The sequence below is a fragment of the Phyllostomus discolor genome, chromosome 6 (assembly GCF_004126475.2).
Source record: "Phyllostomus discolor isolate MPI-MPIP mPhyDis1 chromosome 6, mPhyDis1.pri.v3, whole genome shotgun sequence".
Classification (NCBI taxonomy): domain Eukaryota; kingdom Metazoa; phylum Chordata; class Mammalia; order Chiroptera; family Phyllostomidae; genus Phyllostomus; species Phyllostomus discolor.
Genome location: NC_040908.2, coordinates 139416079 through 139426782, shown reverse-complemented (window position 1 = coordinate 139426782; position 10704 = coordinate 139416079).

Below are 10704 nucleotides of genomic sequence, written 5' to 3'. Positions count from 1 at the left end.
GGCAGAGAACATTAGAGAACACATTTAAGTGTCTAGTTTCCTGGAATAAAGGGCAAGTGGAGTTAGATGAATGGAGGTAAGGTGATTGAGAATGTAATCAGGCTGGGTCACCTCCCCCAGGCCACGAAATCTACAAAGGTATTGACAAAGGAATTCTAAGTATTTCTGCCAAAAGCTACTAAAGGAACAATCATATCTTTAAGTGGCCAGTGTTAAAAGGTAATCTTAGTGGTCCTCCAAGATAGCCTGGCAATATGTCATGGCAGAGCATTACTTCATCCCCACCCTGCAAGATTACCTTTCCGAGACCCTCCACTGATATAACAAGAAAACAGGGTTCAAACTGGGTAATTGCCCAGGACTGAAAACCTTAGTCATTGATCTGTGATCAGTTACTGCTGAGCATTGCAAAAGGCCAATTCCTTTCCTGGAAGGCCAGATTCAAAGAATTAAAAGTTAAAAAATTAAACTGACTTCCAACTCATGACTATCTATAGCAATGATCAATGCAAAATTCTAACCTGTTCATATTTTGAACATCTTTGTTATAGGGGTAAAATAAAAGTTTCAATAAGTGTAAAACAATATTGGAAAATTTTAGTGTGCAGGTGGCCAGATAGATGAAAGTGGTAGGATCCACTGTTAATGGTGCCAAATTACAAGTTACCTGCCTGAGCACCAGGAGAGTCTTTCCTTATTCGCTCCATTACCCTTGCAGGGGTCCTTCCTTATAACTAATTCTTCCATCACATTGAAGGCCACAACCAAATTTTCTACACCCCACCCTTCTTCACTTACAAAGTAGGCACAGTAAGACACACATTTTGAGATTGCTCTGAGGATTACATAAAGTATGCAATGCCTATAAATTTCACAACCCAGTGCCTGACAGTACCTGAGCAGATGTTGAGAAAATACTAGTTTTCTTCAAGTATTTTATCCCTAAAGCATGCAATTTAAAAATAGAGAAGTAGTGTTTTTTTTCTGATGAACATAGGAATACAAACACTAATTCTGGAAATTCCACAAAAACCACGGAGAATTCTTAGTTCAGGCTTATCAAGAATGACTCCCTTTTCTCACTAGACTGCAGTAAATAATAGTGCAGATGTATTGTTTCCATAAAACCGGAGTATTCAATGTGTACTTAAAATACTCCACTTGAAACCAACGGCAAACATATCAAACTAAAAATACCCAAGACCAGACTTCATATTTATTATATGCAACTTTTCACTTAAAATGTTATAAATTTGAAATTTTCGAGGGCAGAGTTGATGTCACATTCATCTTTATCCCTGAATACACCTTATGGGAAAAATAAATCCTGATGCACCAAAGTTGTCACTGTCTTCTATGGTCATAAACAGCACTAGAGATGAGAGGTTCGTGATCCCTAATCTCCGTTGTTGACATTTTTGAGAACCATTTTTTCATCTTCTGCATAAATAACCTCAGCTCTCTTAAACCTTAGTGTTTTACTATCTGATCAGCTTCGAACCTTTGGCTTGTTTGTGCTACTGATAAGTTCAAAGAGCATGCCATTGACTAAAACAGTCAAGAAAGATATGATTTGGAATTACCTAATCATTTTTTGATTCATTCATGTTAATTAACTATTCTCCAGTTGGGATGTTGTGACTGATTCCTCTGATCCCTCGATAATCTCTGAAATACTTGTGAAACTAACAGGCATACAATAAATAGTTAACAACCCCAAATGCTGCAGTTCTCTATTTGAGGATCTTTGAAAACTTTCTCCCCCTGACAGTACTTTCAAGTGGAGAAACAGAACACATTAGAGAAACCATTTATGCATCTGTTCCCAGGGTATCAATTACCCTCATGTCATCCTGCTGGGAAGACTCTCCTTTTTCCCTCCTGTGACAAAGGAACGCTTCCTTGGGAAAAAATATAGCTCTCCAGCTGTGATAAAACACCAGTCAGAAAAGCAGCTGCAGGAAGCCTATAATGTGAATGACAAAAGTAAGAAAATCCAGTGCAGTACAAGGAGACCAAGTCAGTCACAGAACAGGAGCTGTCCTCTTAGAGTGACATAAATTGAAACAGAAGCAGAAGTGAATGAGTGTTGGAAGGGCGGAGCAGCATCTAGGAGAGAGATGTTTCTCATCTTTGTGAATATCATCCGCTCATTTGACACCTTCTTGTCACTGTTTGTTTCAGGCCCGAGACATCCTAAACTTCCTAGATAATCTGGGTGACTATCAGTTTAAACTACTTAGCACAGCTCTCTATGGTCTCTATATTGTGGTCTTTCACTATCTTTCTGCCAGAACCCCAAGGACTCACCGATATCAAATGCCATTGCTGTGACTAGAGAGATGTGATAACCAGTCAAAGGATGCCAAAGACTTCTAGCAAACCACCTGAAGCCAGGAGAGATACATGGATATGGATGAGATTTTCACTGCAGGCTTTAGAGGAGACTAATCCCGCTGACACTTTGATCTTGGATTTCCAGCTTCCAGAACTGGGAGAAAAATAAATTTCTGTCATTTAAGCCTCTCGGTCTGTGGGTTATGGCAGACAAATACATCCAGGTCTCTAAAGGTCATAGTTTTTCCAGCCTGATTATTTGCTCTCAAATCACCTCTCCATTTAAGCATGCTTTGCACTGTGACAGGATAGTAAGAAACTAGTGAAATTGCTTGACAAGTAGATTAAGGGAAACTGAGGCAAAATAATTAAACAAGGCCAAACAATTTGAGACATTTACAACTAGCTAATGAATCACAAAGCTTTATCTTCTCCAACCAAAGACACTTAGGAGTAAGTGGCTTACACATTCCAGACCATCCCAGGGCAAACCACCTCAACCCTGGTCTCTCTTCAGTGATGTTCTTTAAAAATAAAACTAACCAGAAAATAACCCTGATCCCTCTATACACACATTTTGATGAATCAACCTATTGAAGGACACCCTGGAAAGCTAGTGAATATTCAGTTAAGACCCTACCTAGGCATCTGCTAGGATTCCTGCCAGCCAAAGAAAGATAGAAGGCCTCTGCACAAAGCACCCAGGGTGCCCTCTTGCTAGAGCACCCCCAAACTCTATATCCCTGCTCTCTGTCACCTAAATTCGAAGGATCCCCAGGAGACATGCAGCCAGGAGAGCAGCGGGCGGCAGCAGCTCGTCCTGGGCTTATCCCATGAATCCATCTTCAGGGCACTCTTTTTCTTTAACTTTCCAGAGAGCTAAGAACAGCCCTGCCTTGGCTCACTTCTGTCATCGTGACTTACTTCTGAGTCCATACAGTTCAGCGTGGCTCACTTCTTTCCTATAATGTTTCTAGGGAGCCAAAGCAGCCCCGCCTAGGCTCTCTCCTGATGCTTCTTCTACCCTAAGTCCTTCCTTTGTTTCACTGACCTCAGCTTTAATTAATGTACTCTCAAAATCACTTAAGCTCATGTTGAGAAATCCTTCCTGCACAAAGTCAAGAACCCACACACTACCAGCCGGCCTGAGGCATCCCCACTCTGGGCCCAGTCCCTGCCCAGTAACTGTACTGAAGATAAAAATGTTCATAAAATCAAACTCAACAGATGGTGTGATTGTGTCCTAAACATATCCAGTTCCACGCGAGTGAGTCAATAAGTACTTATTATTGAAAGAACACTAACAGGGAGAAGTTTTTGGCAGAGGTAAATTTTTAAAACATCCTTGTCAGGAAGAGAACTATGAATTTTTGTACTGGAAATCATTTCTATCCCTTTAGAGTTGTCCTTTGCATAACAGAGTCTAGAAACCTAAGAAGTACCTTTTTCGGAATTTCTTTATGCAGGATTCCATTTTAGAATTTACTAACAACAGGCATGCTCTCAAGATTTGAAAAGAGGATGGAAAAAAGCAGCAGCTTTGCTGTGGTGGAAACGGAAGGCAGCCACAGATTTTTACCAGACCTGGCGTTTTGCATTGGCTTCTGGGCCCTGCCCCTGACTCTCACCTTCGTCAGTGCAGCGGATCACTCGGAAACATTCTCCGCCCTGCTTGGCAGTAGCAACACTTGACTCTTATTGCTGAGACTAAGAGCTACTGGGCTCATTTCTGACCACAGCACCAGCCCTTCCGATGGTGTTTCTATGTTAAATCTCTTCTGACTTGGACACTCCTGAGTGGTTTTTGTTTTCTTGGCTGAATCCTAACTAGCAAAGGAGATAACAGAAGTGCAGAATAATAGTTTTTTCCTAGTTAGCTCCTACTTAGACACTCTCATCACTGTGTGCTCCATTATAAGAAGCAGTTTTAAGAGATGAAAATATGTATTTTTCTTACACTCAGTGGGCCTTTTCACTGAGCAAGACTCCACTTCATCGTTCAGAGGTGAGTTCGACCCACTGCCTAGTTGATGGAATTGAAAATGTGTCTCCAACCACGACGACTTTCGTGCAGCACACACATCCAAGCAATACACTCCAGGCTCTGGGTCAGCTTCTTACACACACAGTTCGGCTCTTTCCTTCCAGTGTGGCAAAGGTAATTTGCTTGAAATCACATTACCTGTCCAGAGGTTACCTTGCAAATATATACACTTCTATTTTACACTCTCATCTCTTTTCTTCTCTTAACCCCAAATTGCATATTGTTAATTAATTCTAAACACTTACCCAGTCACTATGATAAAGCATGTATCCAAAGGGGAGAGAAAAGATCCATTACATACAGTGGAAAAATCTCAACTTAGTTATTAGCACATTAAAGTAACACAGGTATTAAATGATTTTTGAGCTTGCCTCTGAGAAAGACATTTGTAATAAAACCAATATGTGAATAAAAGAAAAAAAAGGAACACATTTTCACCCCCAGTATTCAAACAGGACAGTTTTATGTACTTGGATGTGATCTATGCAGATCCTTGAAATACAACATTTCATCTTTCTGGATATTCTAACATAAAAATAGACCTTTGACTATCCAGTACAGCAATTTTCAACCTTTTCCATCTCATGGCACACAACCAAATCACTAAAGTTCTGCTGCACATTAAAAATATATTTTTTGTTGATCTGACAATAAAGTAGAAATAATTTTTATTGATTTACAAAAAGTAATAATAATTAACTACCCTTCTTCCTCCAAAGTGACTTTTTAAAAAATCAGGTGCCTATTCTGATATAGAAGGATTTCTGGTACCAAGAATCAGTTATTATATGTCTTAAAAATTCCGAGGCACAGTGGTTGAAAATCACAGGCCTAGTAGATAATGCCCAGGTTTCAAGCGTTATTTATTCAAAAAGAGCTGGGTTTGGCACAACCCTTGATGGTGGTGGTGTAAGGGGCTGGTGCTATTATCCTACAGTTACAAAGATGGCCATAGCCCACTTTTAATCTCAAAAAACTTTTATAGTATGATATACTTTATTTCATGATTTATGACAACCTAATTCTTTAGATCGCTTCCTCTCTGTTAAGCAATTCATTTAAATTCTGATTTAATCATGTGCAGCTTTGTTCTCCTTTCTCTTCACCTCTTGAAAACAAGAGCTAGAATTTTAAAAATGAATATAATCACCTCTATAATTTCAAAGATGAATCCACTTTGCTGCAAAGGATTTTGATAAGTTTTTCTCCAGATTCAAATAAGCTCTGACAGTTAATGAAACTAATTCGAGAGTGAGGGAACAGGTGAGAGAAATGGCGCAGAAAATTTGAAATATTGGTGGTATGGAGGTGAACACCTAAAATTAAACTAACCACATAAAGCAACGGCAACTTTAAAAATATTTCCTTTTAAAAATATTTTAAAACCTGTTTTGCTCTAAGAAGAGGTAAAAATAAAACCCAATGTGTAATTACTTGAATTTTCTTTACACAGCCGTCCCCTCTTTATCCATTGAGATCTTATCCAAGACCCTCAGTGGATGCCCAAAAGCACAGATAGTACCGAAATATGTGTGTGTGTGTGTGTGTTCATACACACACACACAATGTTTTTCCTATGCATACATATACACTATATTTTTCCTATATATTAATAACTAATATTAAAATAGAACAATTATAACAATAACAGTATAATAAAAGTTTTATGATGTGGTCTCTCTTCCCTCTCTCTCTCTTCTCCCTCTCTCTCTCTGATAACAAAGCTGATATAGAAAACCTTAATCTTTTATAATTTAATAGCAAAAAAACAAGTAGCCCAATTAAAAAAAAATAGACAAAGGACCTTGAATAGACCTTTTACCAAAGAAGACACACAAAGAGGTTCCTAAAAAGGTGCTCAATACCACTAATCAGAAAAATGAAAATCAAAATTAAAATGAGACATAAATTCACAATTTTTAGGGTGTCTATTATCAGAAAGACAAGAGACAACAAATGATGTGAAGAAAGAGAGAACCCTACTCCACAGTGGGTGGTAATGTAAGTTGGTGCAGCCACTATGGAAAACAGTATGGAGGTTCCTGAAAAGATTAAAAATAGAACTACCATATGAGCCAATGATCTACCTCTGAGTATAGGTGCAAAGGAAATGAAATCACTGTCTTGAAGAGATATCTGTACTCCCATATGGATTGAAGCATTATTCTAAATAGTCAAATAATTAGAAACAACCTGTGTCCACTGATGGATGAATAAATACAGAAAATACTATCTAGATGTGATTACAGGTGTGATCAAATTAAGGATCTGAATACACACACACACACACACAATATATTCATATACACATATATAGGTGCACATATATAATTTCATACTTAAAAAAGAAAAAATCCTGCCATTTGTGACAACATGGATGAAATTGTTTGGGCATTATGCTAAACAAAATAAGCCAGAGAAAGACAAATACTGTATGCATCACTTTTATGTGGATTCTAAACAAAGAAAAAAAAAGTTGAATTCATAAAAACGGAAAGTAGAAAATTGGTTGCCAGGCTTCGAGAAGTGAAGGAGATGGGGAGAGACGTGTGAAAGAACAGAAAGGGTAGGAAATCTGTGATACAATGGAATAAGGCAGACGGTCTAGCGGTGACTAACATGGTGACTACAGCAGCTAACACGACGACACTGCACTGCATAATTAAAACACGCTAAAACTGTGTGTATATCAAGCGACGCACTTCATTGTGAAACACCATTGGTAGTTTATGATCTGAGAGCATTTGTCAGGATTAGGTGAATTTTTTTCCTCCTGGCAGGGGGCTGTTAGATACCCAGAGGCTGTGAGGTGATTGTCGTGTATTAGTGTGCCTCTCAATTGTTAGCATGTGATTTTTGCTGAAATATATGACTGTATGAAGGCTGGTTTGCTCCTGATCCTATCATCTTCTTTCTAAGAAGTGTGTCTACACTTGTGCCATGTAGCTTGTCTTGTAGCATTTAGCTGCAGCCCCACAGCCGGTTACCTCTGCTGAGGAAGAGGAAATGCCAGTCTGATTTAAAGGCAGAATCTGCTGATTATGGTGAAATGAAACCTGAAAGAGTCTCTCCTTCCCAGAGGATAGGATGTTCCTATTCCCTCAGAGACCTTCTAACTCTTGGTCGCTGACTTTCACAAACTAATCACAGAAGTGAGAGACAGATGAAATTGGACTCGACATTTTTATATTTGTAAGGTGACATATGCGTTTGCAATGATGGGCATCTTTGCACCTCTCGTACAGGATGCCCCTTCTCAAGAGGAAGCTAGTTGAACAGGCAGATTTTTTATTCAGAAGATTCTTTGGTATGCCCAGACTTAGAATGGACATTCTAAGGTGATATTTTCCCAAGGCCAAAGGGCACCAGTCAACTCCTCCTAGACCGTTACAGAGAATATTAGTCTAGAGGATGCTCATGGATTCTGTCTTATTTTTTTACAGTATAGTCTCACCCCTGCAGTACCTAATTATTGACCAAATTTCCATTCCACACTCTATTTTTCTGAGATGCTCACTCCACTTCTGTTCCCGTGTTCTTTTTCAAAACAGACAATGGTATGATCATGACATGTGCTATTTCAAGTGGACTTCATATTACTTTCAAGTGACCCGGTGGCAAGATATAATTTTAAATCATGACACAATTTCAAATGTGTGTGTGTATAAATTTATATGAATATAAATTTTTACATATGTATATAGAAATGGATTTCCTGATCCACAACAGATCATTACGCTCAGTTTGGAAACAACTCTGTAAAGAAAAAAATCTTAAGATTACTTCCCACTGTTAAATTCGTTAGCTTTTTCAGAATTTTAAGGATGCCCTCTTGTGGCTGGCCAAGAGAGAATTGGCATGTCTAATGTGGTGGAATTCCAAAACACAACAGAGTGACAAAGGGAGTAGAAATAGCAGCAACTTTAAGACATTCTCCCCCTGCTGTTTAGGAAAGATAAACAATGGTCACCAGGCAGCAGTCAGACCTGGGTTCAAATCTCTCCTTTTAGTATACAATATTAGGTAACTTACACAGCATCTCGGATTCAAACCTCCATCATAAAATATATCGTAATAGTACTTTATATATCTAGGGCAGGGTTGCTTAAATTATAAACTATTGACATTTTTGAACTGGAAAAGGAATTCTCTGCTGTGAAGGACTGTCCTGTGTATTGCCCCACAGCATCCCTAGTTCCCTGTCAACCCAAGGGTCAGTAACAGCCCTCCACCCCACCAGCAAGTTGTCTAACAAAAATGTCTCTAAACATTACCGAAAGTTTCCCGAGAGGCAAATTCCCAAGTATGTGTCTTTTGCCACATTGCAAGTCCATTGAGTCTTTGAATTTCTCCATTCCTTTTATTGCTGCTTGCCATTAAGTTAATCTTTTCTGAACTCATCCCATTCTTGTAGTACTTTGCTCTACGCAGCTCACACGGTTGCCAATGCAAATGAAGTCCTTCCATGGAGTCACAAGTAAAGCATTTCTGGGGACCCACAAATGGGAGGATGAGGGGTAGTTGTAAGATGACCGGAATAGAAATAAAAGGTTACCTCCCAGGTTCCCACTGTCTCACCTGTCTAACCCACTGTGGAAGAAGTCCAGCCTTGTCTTCATCAAGCCCAGGAGAAAGGCCAGGGTCCAGAAATCCTGTGTCATTGGTTCAGGCACTGAGAAAGCTTAGTCCAGCTCAGTCTCTGTCCCTCCCTACCCAGCCAGTATAGTCTCGATTCCTGGCTGTGCTCTGGCCGGCACTGTGTTACTGTACCTAGGTTCATGCTTGGAGCCCACACTTGGAACTTGCATGGCTGCCTGCCCATGTGGCAAACATATGTTACTGCACCAAAGGCCTTCGTTAAGCTTTGATTATATTACCTTGGCTTGGAAAGGAGCTGGCCTTTTTTCAAATTAACCAATCAGTCTCCCAGTCCTTCTGGGGCTTGTGCTGGGTCCTCCCCATAACCAATCCATTTCCTAAGTCTTCTGGGGTTCTGTGTCTCTCATCTAATCTGCTCCTTTCCCACCTCCCCTTTATGGTCACATCTCAGCTCCTTCTGCACATGCCTTGTAGAAGGAAGACCCACCCCCTCCTTGCTATCTTGGCTTCTACTGCCCATGTGCCCCACAGAGGAATTTCCTCTTTATTGTTTATTCCTCCTCAATAATTCCAGCTAATGATCAGTAACCTCCTTCCTGCCTGCTTTGGGGATTAGCTCCCGAGGGCAGAGGATACAGCAGTCCTCTGGAGTGTATGAAGCTATAGCTTCCAACCTAATTAAGCTTATTAAGTTTTGCTCCCTTCCCTTTTATTAATATGCAGCTAACTACCAGTACTAACAACACCACCTTCTATGTTGTTTTTCCGATCTATTCACTAGAGCTATAAATTCATCACACATGCAGCCTAATTCCAGAGTTTTATAAAATGTGAGAATTCTGGGTCATAGAAAAGTCTGACCTGTGCAATACTCACAGTATCTATGCAGTAAAATTTTTTAACTGTAAAATCAGCAGGGTCCTTATTAACCTGCCCCTGACGAAAAGATGACTGAGGTCAGCTTCATGACACAGGCAGAAAAAGTTTAAGCTGCAAACTTTCCAATTCTACATATGCTAAATATTCATTGTGGTAATGGTTGTGTAGACCTTCTGCTTTTCAGATTGCTTTAGTCAAAACTGATTATAGTGATTTTTACTTTAGTGATATAGGGGATTCAAGCTAAGTTGCAACACAGAACCTGACCAAAGTAATTATACAAAAAATGTCCATCACTTGCTTTTGAATATTGTCTAATGGCATTTACACTCCAAGTCTTAGTTTTCAAGGTATTTTGCAACATGGCCTACTCTGCCCTATCCTTTCAGATACCCTACTGTATGTCACCATAGATCTTTCATGCAGGATACTTCTTCTGCCACAGTGATCATTCTGACTCTATTTTATGGGTGTTTTATTAGCTCATTTTACTGTGTAGCCAAGTATCCCAAAACAGGTGACTTAAAACCACAGTCATTCACTATGATTCAAGAGTCTGTAGGCTGTCTGAGGGTTGCTTGGACTACAGCTCACTCACATATCTGTGGTTAGTTGGGAGTGGCTCTTGTTCCATTTATCTCATATGGTGCCATGCCTAGCCCAGGCATGCTCTTACACCGATTGGGGAGGGGCAAGAACATAAGCAGAAATACACATGATCTTTTGAGACCTGGGTTGTAAATGAAAAATGCATGGCTGAACCCTGAGTCAAGGGGTATAAATGTCTAACTGGAGACAATTGTATTCAAACAACAATTAAAAAATGAATGTAGGGCAAACAATAG